This window comes from Lepidothrix coronata, unplaced genomic scaffold (genome assembly GCF_001604755.1).
Source record: "Lepidothrix coronata isolate B3197 unplaced genomic scaffold, Lepidothrix_coronata-1.0 Scaffold168, whole genome shotgun sequence".
Lineage (NCBI taxonomy): Eukaryota > Metazoa > Chordata > Aves > Passeriformes > Pipridae > Lepidothrix > Lepidothrix coronata.
Window position 1 is genome coordinate 290,780 of NW_016690348.1, and position 17,947 is coordinate 308,726.

At 44.4% G+C, this 17,947-nt stretch overlaps 1 protein-coding gene across 1 annotated transcript in view; it reads right to left on the minus strand.

The window, feature by feature from the left end:
- RAD51B (RAD51 paralog B) overlaps nt 1-988 on the minus strand; it is a 288,156-nt gene extending 287,168 nt beyond the window's left edge. The window contains exon 1 of the mRNA XM_017829726.1: nt 933-988. The gene's annotated coding sequence lies outside the window, so the exon portion shown is untranslated. The remainder of the gene's footprint in view (nt 1-932) is intronic.
- Between the last annotated feature and the right edge of the window lie 16,959 nt (nt 989-17,947).

Consider the following 17,947-nt stretch of genomic DNA (forward strand, 5'->3'; position numbering starts at 1 on the left):
AAACCCATCTCGTAATGTTCTATGTACACCTTACAAACCAAACACACTCAATAAAGAATTCTTTAATTTAGCCAACAATGTAAAAGAAACCAGAGATCAAAGCTGAGCATATGAAGAAGATAACTACAACATTATTTATTCAAAAAATGAACAAAAATACCACTGCACCAAGACAGCAACAATTGTAGTATACTGTGACTGAGACCTAAGCAAATTGCATTTTTGAGATTCCTGATTAAAGAGTATCTGATTATCTCAGATAAACCTTAAGACTATTTTACGTAGCAGGTAAGACTATTCTGCAGCTATGGATCCTTTTCCCCCTCAGTTATGTACATTTGTCCTCTTTTTTTTTGTCATTCCACTCTACTGAACAAAACCCCACGGGATGGTGTTTGGCTCAGTACAACCCAAACACACATATACGTGGTTCTGAGCACATCGCTGTTTCACACATACTCTTTAGGCAACATTCCTAGTATTAATACAATTAATACACACATTTAGGCAAGACGAAAGGTTTCATAATGCAGTAAGTGCAAAAATTGTAAATATTTGCCATGATGCAAAACTATTACAGCTTCGCAGACGCACAGGCCTCCACATCTTCACAAGAAGGAAACTTCGTTGCCCCGTCTACAGAAAATGCTCCTTAAACAGGAGGAAACCCAACCGTCTGACGCACACTGGCCGCCCAGCCCAGCGGGCTCCGGCGCCCGCCCGCCCCATCGGCCGGGGTCCCGGGATGCGCCTACAACCGGAAACCCAGCCCAACCCTCTCTCGCCCCGGGTAGCACCGCGGGCACCAGAAAACCCGCTCCCGCCGCAAACCAGCTTCACCCCCGCGACTCGGGGGCGTCCCGCCGGGCCCCGCCGAGCCGTAACAAACCCACCCGCCCGCCCTCCCGGGGCGCAGCGCGGACCCCGCGCACCTGAGAACTTTTTCAAAGCTTCCCCGCGGCGGGCGCGAGGAGGCGGGACCGTCGGGCCAGACCCATGCTCCCAATTGGCTGAGCTCCCGCCAATCCCCGCGCAGCGCTGGCGGCAGGCGGCGCGCGGGGCATGCCGGAAGAGGTAGTTTCGGGGGGGAGCGAAGGGGGGAGTCTGGGTCTGTGATGGCGGCGGCTCTGGCCGGGCAGCGCCCTACTGAACCCGCTCCTCTGGGGGGGAAGGAGAGGCTCAAGGGGTGTTCACTGTTCATTCTGCTCGTGAAACTGAGCGCCTCCCCCGAGGCAGGAGCCTTGCACGGCGCTTCCGTGCTGTACCCTAGATATTCCTGCCGTTCTCCACATAGAAAGCGTCAATAAACCCCAAAAGTCACCAGCATGGAGAATGCCACGCGTGCGTTCAGGTGCTAGCAAAGAATATTGGATTGGTGGTTCTCGTCTTCAAACTGAGGGCTTACAGACACCTGGTGAGCTACCCGCTGTGGGAGAAATGCCTTTGGCGCTGAGGAAACTATTGCCCTGTAGCGTGAATCAGAATCGATTAGGTAGGAAAAGACCTCTTGAGATCATCGAGTGCAACCTGTGACTGAACACCACCATGTCAACTAGACCATGGCACTAAGTGCCACATCAAGTCTTTCCTTAAACACCTCCAGGGATGGTGACTCCACCACCTCCCTGGACAGCCCATTCCAATATCTAATCACCCTTTCAGTGAAGAAATTCTTCCTGATGTCCAGCCTAAACCTCCCCTGCTTGAGGCTGTCTTCCCCTGTCACTAGTTGCCTGGGAGAAGAGACCAGCCCCCATCTAGCTACAACCTGCTTTCAGGTATTTGTAGAGATCAATAAGGTCTCCCCTGACTCTCCTTTTTTCCAGGCTGAACAACCCCAGGTCCCTCAACCGCTCCTCATATAATTGACTCTCTAGACCCTTTACCAGCTTCATTACCCTTCTCTGGGCTTGCTCCAGCACCTCAATGTCCTTCCTGAATTGAGGGGCCCAGAACTGGACACAGTACTCAAGGTGGGGCATCGCCAGTGCCAAGTAGAAGGAAAGAATCATTTCCCTAGTCCTGCTGGCCACACTATTTGTGATACAGGGAATGTCTGAGTGTAACAGGTAGAAGCAGTCATAAAACATGACTGACGTGAATGGCTATGGGGTGAGTCCAATTCAACACTAGAAAGTACTGAACTTAGTACTGTGTGCATATGTTATCTGCATAATCTTTACACTTCTACAAATTAAACTTAATTGAAGAAAAAAAATGGGCCAATGTTGTCTTGGACATCTACTGAGAAACTGCGCATTGGGAACTGCATGGCCCAGGTTTTGTCTGTTCTGAAAAAGAAATGCCACAGCAAAGCTGCAAAATACAGAACATTTCAACCACTTTTCTAAACGAGTGATAAGGAGAAACAGGAAGAAGCTATCATGAAATGCCCAAAAACTGTAGTGTCAAAAAGGGTCAGTGCAATCAGTGTTTCTTTCATACCCTGAAGGGGGCTTATATACCCAAAAGAAATCCAGAGGATATAAGAAGCTAGACAGATATAAGAAGCAGCCCACACAAAAGCAACTCAGAGCTTTAGTGAATAGGTAGCTGAACAGGGAGAGATGGCATAGAGGAAGAGCTCCTCCTAGTGTAGTTGACCTTTAAAAGTTGACTTGAAAAATGTAAGTCACAAATGAGAAAAGCTGTCTAAGGAAAGAGAAAGGATGTCTGTTGCTGCAGTTTAGTTTCCGTGTAAACAGGAGGACATGACCATGGTATAACTCGTCATAGACTACTCATGGAATATTTCCTCCTCAATACAGGAGTAGCAGGAGCCTGACCTTCTCACCTGAGGTGCAAGAAAAAGGATTGCCTTGATGACTTTTTTTCCTCCCACAAATGCATTGGGGCTTGCCATTCAGCTCCAGGTCAACAGGCTTCCTTTCCACTTTCTACAAAAACAGAATACCTGTATTAAACCAGAGAACTGTTCTGGGATGTTGAGCAAGGGAAGCAAATCTTAGCAGCCAAGTAGTTAAAAAAATTCATGAGCAAAATCAATATACCGTGGTAGCTCTCCTGCAAGTGCTTTGAATCTCATTTCTCGCTGGTGTCATGGCTGTTCAACTCTCTGCTTCTCAGATCTGCAGATACACCTTTAAACCTACTGGCAAGTAATTGTGCACCGTCTTCTCTGTGGAAATTGAGAGAAATAATATTCAGAGGATAATCAGAGACGTGTTCACATACACAGCAACACAGCAGGCAGCTCCACAGCTTCGATATATTTGACTAGGATAGTAGTTGCTAGGGAATCAGGGCCCTCTGCAAACAGCTCTGCTGTGTGACCTTGGTCAAGCTCCTTCACGATAGGGTATCTGTTTTCCTTCTCAGTTTTGCTTTTACCTATTTAGTCTGCAAACAGAGTAAGTAATGCCAACCCAATAGACTTAAGTGTCAGGCATGATACAGCAGAGAACTGCTCTAGTCTAAGCCTTTTGCTGCTTCTGGAACTTATAATAAGAAGGGATTAAAAAGCTAAGATATGATTACTTTATAAGAACTGAGCTTCACCACATTAATTTAAGAAGGTCATTTAAACTGGCAACACTGGAGAAAGACACACAGAAAGGCGAAGCATAACAGCACCAGCAAGCTAAGTCTCATAGAAACAGAGTGATCTAAAATCAAGCACACCAATTAAAATAAAAAAGGGAATGGTGATTAGCTTTCTAAGGGGCAAGCAAAGAGAGACAGAGTCTGATTTGAAGGGCACATGATGAAATACTTATCAGTTCTTACCCAAATAAATACTCAGCAGTTAGGAATTCTGCAAGTCTAGAATTGAAAAGATAATGGCAAGATTTTTGCTTTCTGGAACAGAATCCACGGAAAAGTTTCTTCCTCAAACCCAAAACAGCCTTTTGTGGGCATTTTCAGATAATAGTTTGCATTCTGGAACATTTCAGGTGATTCATATAATTACTAACACAGTATCAGCTCACTGATACTGACTACAATCCTCAGGTTTATTACTATTTTCCAGCTATCAATTCTTGCCTTAAAATTAGCAATGTTCCCCTACCCCTGTGAAAGTGTCACCCCAAAAGAGTTTACTTTAAGAGAATATAGCTGAGAATATAACAAGTTTACTTTAAGAGAATATAGCTGAGAATATAACAATTTTGACTCACAAGGGTAATCCAGATATTCAGAGCAATTCCCCACCTTATGCTTGCTGACTAGTGTCTAATTAGTCTAATATATTCTTTTTCCTTGGGGTTATCTACTTGATGCCTACTACATCCTTTAATAGAAAAAAAAATTACTCATAAACTCCTGAGATTGGAAAACAGTTATAGATCAGTCCCTGCTTTCCTGGGATTAAGGTCCCAAGAGGTTGCTCAATAACAATACACAAAGGAACTTCCAATGAAGTATACTCTCCATTGCTGTCTCCCCAAAGGAGTTGGAGATTTACTTCCAATCCTTTGAGGTTCCCCCATCTCAAAAAAAGAAATTCAAAGGATGTCATAAGGAGGCCTGCACCCTGGTTAAAAATGGTTTATATTCCATGCCATCCATACGAGCACAGCTTTAGCAAAGCTCCTTCAACTTGAGATTTTGCCAGCCACATCTGTTCCAGGGGTGAGATGGAGGGAAAGGAAACCATCTTTCTGTTGTTTCTACAAGCTGTTCAGCAGAACCTTGCTGTAATCATCAGCTATAATAAACAAATCAAGAACAGACCTGTGAAAAAGTAGACCATCTTTTTATTCTTATTCTCCCCCTCCCCAAGTCCTCTGAACAGTCGATGGACCAGATAAATGCTTCTCCCTAGAAAATTAATCTTTTTCCCCCTGCTCAGGAGGAAAACCCAATTATAATGAATCCTTTCAGGTATTAGTGAAGACCTGTCTCACCACACACCTTTACACCCAGAAAAAAATATTTTTTTTCTCAGGACAGGTAGAAGACATTTCTCTGTTTTCTGCCTCTTCACGCATCCTCCTCTGAATCCAGAATTATTCATCACCCCCAAAACTATTTCAGAAATATTCAGCATCAATGTAGAATTTTTTTGAAAGGGAGCGTCTGTACCTCCTACCCTTTTTACAGAAAAGCAGACTAGCCACATTCACTGCTATTGCAGGCAGAAGGGCAGACCCACCTGCGCACTATAGCTTTGAAAAATTCAGCTGCATTTGCTTTCAGCCCAAACTACTACAAATGAAATGAGAGACTTCAGGGATTATTCCACTTTTAGCCTGTACTCATCTAAGAAGATTACCTTCCAAGATCAGCTTCCTACTTCATTTAGCTTTTTCTTGTTAGAGCAACAGCAGGAGTCATTCAAGTCTTTGGGCTTTTTATATTTCCCATTAAGTTTCTGTTAGATGAGAAACCCATGAACTGGTACAGCAGCAACCTAATAATCTATGTGGAGTTGTTTTTACCACTGTTTCAACGGTGCCTTACCCTTTTTTGCTGCCTTGTCTTGAGTTTCCATTTACTGAGGTTTCTGCAGTTGTCCCAGTAGTGCTCTCTGCAGTCACCAGGCCCTGCCACTCTTGGCACAGAATTTCCTGCAGCTTTCCCTGTGATGCTGAGATGGACCAAACCGCAACAAATACCATAGCAGCAGGCCTTTAGGAGCATTGCACAAAGCAGGTAATATCTGACTGAGGTAATCCTTAGGTTCCCCACTGCAGCTTTTTGTTTCTGAAGCATGGAAAAACTGCAACACACCCTATTACTCAGAAACTGGAGCTATGTTTAGACTTTTGTCCTGTGAAGCAGATCTGTTTCACTGTGACCAGCTATGGAAGCAAACAGTAGCTCAGTGATTCCCCTTTGATCAGACCATGTCCTCTCTGAGGACATGCGCATCCAACATGTCATCCTGTGATCCTTTACAGCAGCCAGCCTCTACTGAGAAGCTGCAACCAGACTAGAAAAATCCAGTGACCAGTAGTGAAAGTCCACTGTGTACCCCTTGTCATCACATTCTGAGTCAAACACCATGAAACTAGCACTGACAGTGGCTGGTTTTAGCAGTTAGGGTAGGACATCTGCTGCTTTCAGGTACAGCCCTCGCTCCATATGCAGAATTCTTCAGTGGAGAAAAGAGACAATGCAAGCCAGTAGACTTTCACAGAATCACAGAATATGACAAGTTGGAAGGGACCCACAAGGATCATTGAGTCTAACCCTTAGCCCTGCACAGAACCATCCCCAAGAGTCACACCACGTGCCCAAGAGTGTTGTCCAAACACTTCCTGAACTCTGTCAGGCTTAGTGCTGAGACCACTTCCCTGAGGAGCCTGTTTCAGTGCCCAACCACCCTCTGCATGAAGAACCTCTTTCTAATATCCAACCTAAACCTCCCCTGACACAACTTCAGGCCATTCCCTCAGGTCCTGTCACTGGTCACCACAGAGATCAGTGTCTGCCCCTCCTCTTCCTTTCATGAGGAAGTTGTAGACTGCAATGAGGTCTCCCCTCAGTCTCCTCCAGGCTGAACAGACCAAGTGACCTCAGCCACTCCTCACATGGCTTCCCCTCAAGGCCTTTCAGCATCTTCGTTGCCCTCCTTTGGAGGGCTCTCTAAGAGCTTAATATCTTTCTTACATTGTGGTACCCAAAACTGCACACAGTATTCAAGGTGAGGCCACCCCAGTGCAGAGCAGAGCAGGACAATCCCCTTCCTCAACCGGCTTGTGATGCTTTTCCCAATGCCCCCCAGGACAGGGTTGTCCCTCCTGGCTGCCAGGGCACTGCTGACTCATATTCAACTTGCCAACGACCAGAGCCCCCAGGTCCCTTTCCATGGCACTGCTTTCCAGCATCTCATTGCCCTGTGGAACCCCACTAGTGACAGTTTCCAGTCTGATGTCACTCCCTTCACTATTACCCTTCGTGCTTGACCCATGAGCCAATTGCTCACCCACTACATGATGTGTTTATCCAGCTGTGGGCTGGACACTTTGTCCAGAAAGATTCTCTGAGAGATGTATTGAAAGCCTTACTGAAGTCCAAAAAGATTGCATCAACTGGCTTCCCTTGATGAGCTAGGTGTTACCTTGTCATAAAACTTTACTGAGCTGAGCTTTTTTTGCCTGGACAACACCAGCAGAGAAGGGTAGATCCCAGACACTCATCTCTATGCAGTTGCCAGAAATGTGGGGAAAGGAGTCTTCATTTTGTGATGTTACAGATTAATCGCCCTGGTAACCCAGCAGCTGAACTGAGCCCAATAGCTCTTATTTCAAACAACAAACACACAAACCAGCAAGCAAACAAAGCGTGGAACATTTCATTCCTTTAATTGTTTCAGTCTAGGGCCTTTGGCTGTTGCATGCTTTTCATTCTACTAATTTTTAAAGCAATGAATGAGATCCCTATGGCTGGGACTGCAAAAGAAACTGCTCCAGACACCCTCACCATCCTCCCCAGAAGATGTTGCTAAACTTTCCAGAGGTGGCTGAGTGGCCTGGAAGACAGAAGACACCACCAAACATGGGCAGAGAAAGCAGGGAAAGGTCTCCACTCCAACAGTGTTTGTGCCTTAGAGTTTTCTGCTTGCCCCCAAAAGAATGGGACATCTTCATGCCCTGCAATTGAATGTTACTCAGTTTTACACACCACCTATAAGGAACTCAGTAGTCTCAAACAAGATCAAACCACAGACCCAATGTCCTGTGTCTTAGCAGTGTTGGTGAACAGATGGAAGAGATCTCTTAGTGGATAATTATAGAAGAATTTAACCCCAGAGGAAAGAAGAGATCAAGTTAATTCTGTGGTGATTATTTTTTACCCTGAAGCATGGTGCTTCTTATCTACAGAGCAATAATATATTCAAATATCACCCCAAGATTGCACTACTACAAATTCAGTTTCTAGAGACAGTATTAAGGCAAGCGTGTTTGTTATTCACTGTTTGGGCATGATGCCATAGCTATGACCACATTATCCTTACCCTTAGTTGACTACCCATGACAAATTGATTTTACAGAGACATATCTATTTTTTAAATAAATCACTACAGCAAATTATATTAAATTAGCTATGCAGGAAATTAATCCTATACTTAATTGAAGTAAAATAGGACATTTGTACAGCAAGAAGCTGAATGCATGATTAGCTGTTTTGCTGAACCAGGGTCCTGTTAATTGTCTGACAACCAAACTTTTGTTTCAGTGGTCTTTAGGATATAGGCTTATAAATCTACATGAAGCATCAGAGTCCAATCCAATTCAGTCATTGCAGGAATATTTTCCCAAACCTCAGGAGTTTTCACACCCAAGAGGGAAAGAACATGAAATGAGAACACTCCTAGCCTTGCAAAATAAAATGCACCATAAGTAAAGGTGCCACTGAGATTGACAGAAGATAGAGCCATCCTGCACTCATCACTTTTATCATAGGTGTGCTGTCATAGCATCAGGAGGGATAGCTGCATCCTGGGCTGTGTGACTCAGTAGCTGTATCAATCAACCAAAGGTTTGATTCAACTGGCTTTCATTTGGCTTCTACTGGGAACTGCATGTTTCCATGACCTCAAAGCAGGGACTCACCAGCTCATATACAAAGTCAAAATGATTTTTAAAAGCCTCTGATATGAGCTGGCTTGATTTTAGGGCTTCCAGCCTGAAATACTTTCAGCCCAGGGGTTGCACAGCTGACATATTTCTAACTGGAGTCATCTGAAGAAAATCAGGATAGAGATGTCCCAGCCTGGTAAAACTTGAGTCACTAATCTCTGGTCACTTGTCAAATATCTGGGCTTGAATGATAAGATCAGGAATGCAGACAAGTCATCAGGACTGGGAAATAGGCAGATGAGCATGAGACCTGTTTGTCTTAACACTCAATGTCATGTTTAAAACAAATACTCTTTCAATATAGCAGTTGAGTTCCTTGTTACATTGGTGAGGATCCACAATAAGGTCAGTGAAATTAATAAAGCTTCACAAAGCAAGAATAAGAACAGAGATTTGGGTATTAAAAATACAGATCATAAACGCATAGTTTTGGTTGTCTCTTTCTCTCTGCCTTTAATCTGACAGGGGAAAAAGAAGCTGGGAGTGTGAATGAATGTCGAATGTGAAGAAAATCTTTGGGCTTTCAATTTTCTATTATAAACCAGGACTGGAATAGTAAAAAGCAGGAGAGGTCAGAAATTAGTCAAAAAAGCAGTATACACACTCTTATTCCTGGGATAATGGTTTCAATCTGCTGTATATGAAAAAAGACTCTGGGAGAGAAAAGCCAGAAATAGTAGAAGGGCAAGATTTGTACTAGATCTACATATGGTTCACTCTGAGGTTTTGTAGCTCCAATTCTGAGAGCCTGGCATCTGCCACCCCACACCACAGTCTCTTACCTAAACCACAGAGCAAGTACACATGCTCTGCTTTGTCTTCTGGGAAAAGTTAGAAGACGAAGAACAGTTCTGGAGCCACCCATAAGCCACGACCTCTGTCTCCATCCCAGAGTACCCAAAATGGGCAGATGTTTCATTTCTGTTGGATTAATCTTTTGGCTGGAGATTAAGCTTTGTTGTGGGTTAGCTGCTCATCTTAACTGGATAGCTTGTCTTATTATTTGCCAAACATGCCTAGAGTAACACATCAGCTCTTTTCATGCAGACTGTCAACAATTGAAGTCAACACATAACTTCAAAACTACGTATTTTAAAAGAAATGGAAAAAAGTAATTTGGGATGGGCATGAAATCTCTCAGTCTCTCCTCCCCACTGCTAACGTCCCCTGCTTACAAATGCCTCTTCTTCCTTCTGCCTATTTAAAACGTAGAGCAAAAAGGAAATTGCTGCCACCACTTCAGCCACAAACTGTGGAGGAAATCCAAGAGGAGCAAGACTTTGTTCATGTACACCAAGGCAGGAGGACTGATGACTTGGTAAAATGAAATTTATTATTACATTGCTTCTCAATAACAGTGCTCCAGGCATACCCCTCAGAAACTCATTTACTCCTGAGCCTGAAAAAGATTAAGTCTAGATCAGATGTCATGGCTGATCAGATGTGGCTTTTCTATTTGGTTTGCTGACAGAGGGAGCTCAGAGAATTAGCACAGACCTCCTGTTCCTCTAGGAGATGTCATAGGGATGTCCTGACCCCTCTGTCTGCTGAGGCTGACTACTGCAGTGCTGCTGATCCCTAGCAAAGAGGTGGGCTAGGTGCCAGGAAAACACATTCTGACAGGCATCCTGAACCATCCTTTTTCATTCCTAGATTTATTCCCCTGCAAGGGGACTATAGCACATGGCAGCTGTATGCAGGGTAAAGAGAAAAATGAGAGATAGTTGTGACATTTATTTAAGGGCTCTTTTATATATATGCAGCCTCTCTTGTGATCATTTCTTTATCTAACCATAGTTTCTACATTCCACAGCAGAAACACCTCCTGACATTTACTATTTCTAGCACCATTAAACTCTGTGCATGAGGGTTGGGGGAACATAGTGGGGCAATTCATGTTTGTAGGCCAGCAGCACTTCAAAGTGGGCACCTGTGAAAACCAGCTCCTTGTGCAGGTTTCAGCACTTGAGCTAAATGCTGGCATCCTTGGTTAACGTTTTTTCCTTAGGAAAACACTCATGGAAATTTGAAGCGGCTTTGTCTGAGGCAGGATTTAGTAATGAAGTCTACGTTCCCTTTGGTTTTCATCCAGTGCTGTTACTGATTTCACCATTCAGTGAGCACAAAACATTCCATTTGTGATTTAGTTGCATTTTACACTGAGCCTGCAAGCTATGAGTGACTGCATGAGACACAGAACAATGGAGAAATTACTCTGGACTGAGGACACTATCTTTTCCTTTTTTTCAGAAACCAGTTGTGGGAAGGCCCATGTCTGTGCTGGTGTATGCTTTTGTCTTGCAGACAGCTGGGCTGCACAAGCACTCCCTGTTGGGACAGTCCACCTTCAGCATTTGCTGGAACCTGGGTGAGTACTCTTTCGTGTGCAGGGCCAGGCTGGTGCCAGAGGCTCCTGAGCACTTTGGCTGTGAGCTGGCACCCTGGAGTGCCTGTATCTGCACTTGAATTGTACTGATAGTTACAGATATTCTCAGGACTGGATTTTAGAGGGGTTGGTGTCAAGGTTTGGATTGCTAAATCCTGTGGAAATTCCTATTTTAGCAGGGCTTGCTCAGACTTAATCCTTCAATATACAAAGCAGATAAATTAATGGTCACACGGAGATTGGGAGTAGGAAGAGGCAGGTTCTTTGTAAAGCCTCCTTAAAATATCTCTGTCTTGTCAGTGTGTACAGTGAGAACCCCATGGAGGCTTTTGTTGCATCTTTGGACATAATTGTCTCCCTTGCATGGTCTTCTGAGCTGGCCAGCTCATGATTTCCTTGGCCAAGATATATGCATTTCAAAAACACCATACTGTGACGAAGGGTCCATTTCTGCCTGTCTTTACAGAGGCAGATAGTTTTTCCACACGCAGAAAACCTTTTAACAGTTTAATGAGTGACTGCTGCTCCTCTGTTTAGGCTTAGCCCCGATACTCGGCCTGCAAGGTGTTGTGGCAATGGGGATATTTGATCAACTGCTATTATTATAATAAAAGCTATCCCTGACATAGCTGTAGGTAAAATCTCTCTTGGGAGCAGCATTTCCTGCTGACTCCATATAGAAGGCTTGGCAGAATGCCCTGTGCTTTACAGATAGTTTTTGCTGGTAACAGAAAAATCCTCCTGCAGGGCTGTAGAGTCAGCCCCCTAAAGCCCTTGACCCTGAATGTGTAATCTCCCTGGAGATCCAGTGCACATGAAGAAATATAATCTTCCTGGAGCATCTGCTGTCTGTGTTGTGTTAAAATACGACAGGGATGCAACTGCCAAATCTCCAGCTCACTCATTGCAGAATCCTTTACAGGACAATAAAATACCCCAGCCTAATCTGAAAGAAGCTCTTGTGAACAAAAGAATCTCCCTCTATTGCTTTAAGGAGGGATATTTTATCACAGCTGCAGCCTGAGAGGTTTCTTTGGTATCTGACAGACATTTCACATGCTTTTGTGTCACGGGAAGGTAATAGCACACAACAGATGGGAAATGGAGCCATTTCAGGAGGTCACTGTAATGGCATCACGTGCGAATCCTTTGCCCACTGGGACCCGTATGGCACATGAGCTGCGCTGGGGAAGCCAGAAAGAGCTTTCCTACTCACACGGTGGCATTCAGCAAGGAGGCCTGGGAGGGCTGCCTTGGCAAATGGATCAGTCTGACAGATCAGCTTTCCCACTGGGAGTGAAAGGGAAGGAGAGGTGTCTCTTTTCACAGAAGACACAGAGAAAAGGGTGTTTCCTGTTTTTTCTTTATACATTTTTCTGAGCCAGTTGGAGGACTTGGTCTCTGCTCTGAAGACACAGGTGCAGGGAGCAGGAAAAAGTGAGTGCTTAAATACAGAACTAGCAAGGAAATAACATCAGTGTGGCTTGCCAATGATACTCTGATCTGCTCTTGTTTCAGTTTTCTGTATTTTTTTCAACACTGAAAACTCATCTCCTTGAAATCTGTCCTGACCTTGCTCTCAGTCTTGGTCTTCCCTTCCCCCACTTCTCCCTTTACTGCTGGTGTCCTCATTTCTCCTTTTGTACATATGACCCTTTCACTATGCAAGGATTAGTATCTTGCTCATAAATATGTGAAATAGATACGCAGATGATTTAATTTGCTGGGTTTTGTAGGGCTGGCAAGACAGATTAGCATGGGAAAAGGGCACATTCTAGCAGGTCAGCTGAAGAAAACATCTTGTGTACAGGAGGAGTAATGTGAAACAGGTATACGGAACACCAGCACCAGTCCAGCAGGGAGACCTCAAGGGGACAGGGACAAGGTGGTAAGACATAAAGGCCAGGCGAATATGGAAGAGCAGAAGACAAGGCCAAAGATGTCTCTGCCTCTCCCACTTGTTACATGTCTGCCAGGGAGAAAAGATAAAAGCAGGAAACATGAGAAGCCATATAGGACCAGAAATCCACCGTGGCTATGGGCAGTTTGAGTTGTTGGTAACTCATTCAGGAAGAGATGCCAGAGGAACTGAGAAAAATGCTGGTCTAGAGAGATAGTGGCAAGCTGGGAGGGAGTCAAAGGTCTGAGACATGGAGAGGAGATGGCAGTAAAAGTTGTGTAACTCGATGTGTGTGCCCAGACAGAGGACACAGCTGAGCTGAACAGGGATTCCCAAGGAGGAGGAGAGACAACAGAGTGGCTGTGAGAAAGTGACAATAAAGAGCTGGAGATAACTGTGCTGTGAAGCCCCAGTCAAGAAAAAAGTATCAAGTGGCAAAGATTAAGTCACCAGATGTAAACCAGGAAATTGATATGAACACCAAGGCCCTAACAGACAATAAGGCCTTGCCAGAAGGCAGCTGCTGAGGCAGAGAGGAAGGACAGGAAGGGCAATGGAAATTAAAGCAGAGAAATAGGGTTTAATAAACCATACATGACAGCAGCCAAGGCCAGGCTTACTGCTGGCTTTGCCAGCAGCTGTAAGGTCACAGGCAGCCTTGCTGGGACAGTGTAGTGGCAACATCACTTTCACCACAAGCTTCATGCTGAGTGCATGCCTCACTCTTGCCCAGAGATCAGTGGCCAGGACAACTGCAGCCTATGCTGGCGTTTGGAGGTGTTTGTGCTACTTTCAGCAGTCATGCTGCACAAAGCCCCACGATAAGCACACTGCGGAGCACCGTGCTACATTTACTGCGAGATCAAAGGGCTGCTGTGCTTTGTCATCACACTTGTCAACCAAAATATCATTATCATTACCAGGCTAACTCCAATCAGCCTCTGCTGAAGAGCCAGCTGATCATCCAATAACATTAAAAATCTTTTTTGTTAGAGCATGCCAGCATCTGGCTAGTGTGGACACCTGTGTGTCTTCTGAAGAGGAGTCTCAGGGAGGAGACTCAAAGTGTGCCGCTATGCTCCACTCCACTGGTGTTCCTGGCATGCTCAAGTGATTGGCATCAATTTGCCTTTCTGCATGATGCTGGCAGACAAGGCTGGATGGAAATGGACAACAGAGGTGCCTCTCGGACATTTTGGCCAAGCTGTTTTATTAGTGGAACAGAGCTGGGATGTTTACTTTTATCCTTGAAAATTTCAAGAAACTTTTTTTAATGCTTACTATGATATCATAGCAATTACAGATCCTGTTGGGGACATGCTCGCATCAATGTGACAACCAAAAAGCAAGGCCTGGCCTGGAGAATTTGCAACATGGCTAAGATTAGAGACAGCAGATAGGTATCAGTGGCCAACAGATGGAGCAGCAGAAGAACAGGACATCTAGGATCAGCATTGCAGCCTGGGTGGGAGGGAGTACTTTCTTTAGCTGAGGAAGAGGAGTGGATGGGATGGCTTTGACAGGCTGCTCTCATTAGCGATAACGAAGTGCATACAGAGTGGAAGCCAAACCTTAGCAAAGACACCAGAAGGTCCCCAGGTGGTAACTCCCTTTTTTTTAAAGATGAAGCAGAATAGTATGACATGTTTGCCTTAGACATGGTCTGGAAGGTACAGCAAATGCACTGAACAGTAATGGCAAACTTGCTGCTATACTTGTGCCTGGAGGCAAGTGTGTAAAATGTTTTCTGCCTTCCAAAGCACCGACGACTGCAGCTGTTGTGGGCTTCAATGGAAGATACAGCTCATCGGCAATCATTTAACACAGCATTTGTATTAGAATTGCCCAAGGTGGGGTTCAGATAGGAGGCCTGTCATTGGAGCATGGGTTTCTAGTGGAGGTAAAGCATGGAGAAGGACAGAATACCCCAAGGGAGATGATAGAGAAAGAGGAGCAATAGGAAGGGCTGCAGTATCAGATGAGAGGTCTGACAACAGAAACAGCATAATAGGTAAGCTCTGCAGTAACTACAACAACACAAGCTGGTTGAGCAGATGGTCACCTCAGTTTAGCCTTTAACATAGCTTGTTGTCCCTAGCAATATTTACCCAAAAGTACTCTACTGATGGAGATGGGATTATGTAACAGACAGAGGGAAATCAGTCCTATTTTATACAAGACTGCCTATCGGCTCTGACAGTTCCTTCATGTACTGGCTTTAACTTGGGCAGAAAGAACAATGTGATCATTTCTGGGACTGCTTTAGATGGTGGAAACCAAGTAGCATTTTCCCAATTTCCCAACTTTCTTGGAACTTTATTAACTCGCTCCTCAAATCTGGAAACTTGATTGATAGGTAAAGTGTTAAACTCCCTGTTCCAGGACTGAAATGACCATCTGAGAACTGTCAGAACATTTTCATCAGCTCCATCAGTGCTGTGTCAGAATATTTTCATCAGCTCCTGATCAGTGCTGTTTGGGGTTAATTCTGACCTACTTCACTAATTCTTCAGAAGTAAGAATTATTTCACTAGTTTGTGAAAAGCACTTAATAAAAGATCCTTCAGTGAAAAGTGAAAAATAGAGGCAAATACTGTTATTCTCATTCCCAAAATACTAGATACAGAACCACACTGAAACAGCAATATAGATGTTGCAAAGGGGATTAACCACAATGGAAAGTGAAATTCTGCACTGAAAAGTGTCCCATATTTGAAAGGCCGGAGATTACAAGCATATGCATATCTCAGATCAGATATTTAATAAATATTGTCTCAACTGCATGTTTATGTATTTTTATTAAAGAGCAAATTGCTTGTATTTCCTCCTCTTTCTTCTGCACTATAGCAATAAAGCAGGACAGCATGCCACACAACAGTATAAACAAACAGCATCACCAGATACTTAAGGGTCTTTAGCTCCTGAATTGACTAAAGCATAAATACAAACTGATGTCAAGCATTTGGGATTACCATTTAAAAATTGGTATTTTCTGAGACACTAATGAAGGACATTCATAGCAGAAAATCCAGTGGCTACAAAAGGAGGAGTGAGCCACCCAGATTCCGGAGTAAGGAGTCAAGGAAATAGTCTGCATCTCTTAAAATAAAAAACATGCCAGTTTGCTTTAGACCTGTGAGAAGTGCCAAATAGAATAGGGAAGAGCTTCTTCCAGCCTGTCCAGACCTTGAAGATTTGGGAATGCAGACATCACCACGAGTCCTTGCTCTGCCACCATTATCAGCAGCATTTTTATCACCCCCTCTACTCATCACAGTCCTTGTATGGTGGAAGCCCATCCTGGCTGTGCACTGGAGCTGTACAGCACACCCTGTGCAATGCAGTGTGCAGCTGTGTGATGCCAGTGACATGCTCCAGAGCTCTAACAATTCACTTTCCAGAGCTGGTCTCCAGGGTCTCAATTAAGTAGCTGAAACTTTAAACAAGTAAGATCACAAGCAGTGATGAAACTTATATAGGATCTCAGTCTTTCTCCCTCTTAAGCATGGAATTAAGAGTACATTCTATAAGGCAAAATGCATTCCTGAGTAGGCATTTGTACTAATTCAGGTGCTGAAGTGGTATAGGCAAATGGCAGCACACCCTGAGGACCAAGGTATTCTGCTTTTCAGCATGATTAACTAAGCAGGGTGGAGCACAGTGCTGTATGGCTTTTAGTACCTATACTGGCTTAATGAGCATTAGCTTTGCATATCCCTATGTGATGTATTTTGCCACAAAATTGTAAGTTGGGAAGTGCCCAAAGAGAAAGAGGACTAGAGATTTAAAGCATTCCTTCTACTTCAGATTAAGTTCAAGCAATCATACACTTTGGGGCAAGCAGACAACACTTGAGTTGCTGCAGGTAGTGAAGATCTCAGTGGGAAAGCACAACTGTGTATTTGAAGAAGTGGTGCCCTTGGACACAAAATAACCAGTGCATCCCTAGCCCCTCCCTACGACTTCTATCAAAACAGCACTTTTTCCTTTGGCATCTGTGCTAGCTGCCCAGGGCCAAAAGCAGAGCAGGTACTGGGGGCACCATCTGCTTCTGTAACTTCACTCTTGTTCACAAAGCAGCGAACTAAGTAGCCAAACCCTTGATGGAGCAAATCTTTGCCATCCTAGAAGTAAGCCATTCCACATGGTACAGATTCACTGTCAGACCTGTGGGAGACTTGCTAGTGATGAGCCAGAAGACCAGCGCCTTGCAGCTCTTAAAATCAGTGTTCCCCTGCCCAAGTGGAAATAGACCTGTGTTAGCTTAAAACCTTGAGTGGTGCCAAGGCCCCCCAGTAGCAGCAGAGCTTGCTCTGTTCCCTAGGGCAGAAGGTGAAAGGAAGAGAAAGTCCCTTCCCGAGTGGCTGGCTCAGGACACTGCAAGGGGCATAAGGGAAGACAGATTCAAGTGAAGGTCATTTGCCAAAGAAGGACAACACTCATCCATTCTCACCTGCTGTGTGATCCGACCTGGTCATTAGGTGCCAAAGCAGCTGAGTGAGGTGATGCATATTACTAAGAGCTTCTGGTTTAGCAAGGAGCTGGACCAGAAGATAAATTTCCTTTACAACAGGGGATGGACCACAAAGGGATTTGGTAGCTGCTGATGTGCTGGAAGGAAGGGGAAGAGAGTAGTGCCCCCTTCAGGTGGTTCAGCTGCAGTTTGCAGGCAGAAGGACTGGAGGAAAAGAACTCAGGTCTGCAAGCCTCCTTGAATACAGGGCATATTGCATGTATTCAGGGCCTAGGATAAACTAAAATAGAAAAACATTTGGTTTCAGTTCACATCTTAGTGGTGGCTCATGTTTTATTTACAGAAAGGGCAGAAGTTTCTGTAAGCAAAGAAATCCCCTTTCTTTCTGTGCAGGTTTTAGAAAACCAGTCAGCAGCAGAGCAATGCTACTGAACACAAGACTTCAGTCACCTGCCTCCTAATTTTCAAAACAGCTAAAGCCCTGCAGTCTTTTTTACCTTTTATAGTCACAGGACTAGTCAAGCAAACCCTTGATTGGATTATTCTCCTTTAATTACAAAATGCACTCAGACCAAAGACGCAATAGTACCTGGTACATATGTACACATTTCCCTCAATTATAACACCAAAGACCAAAA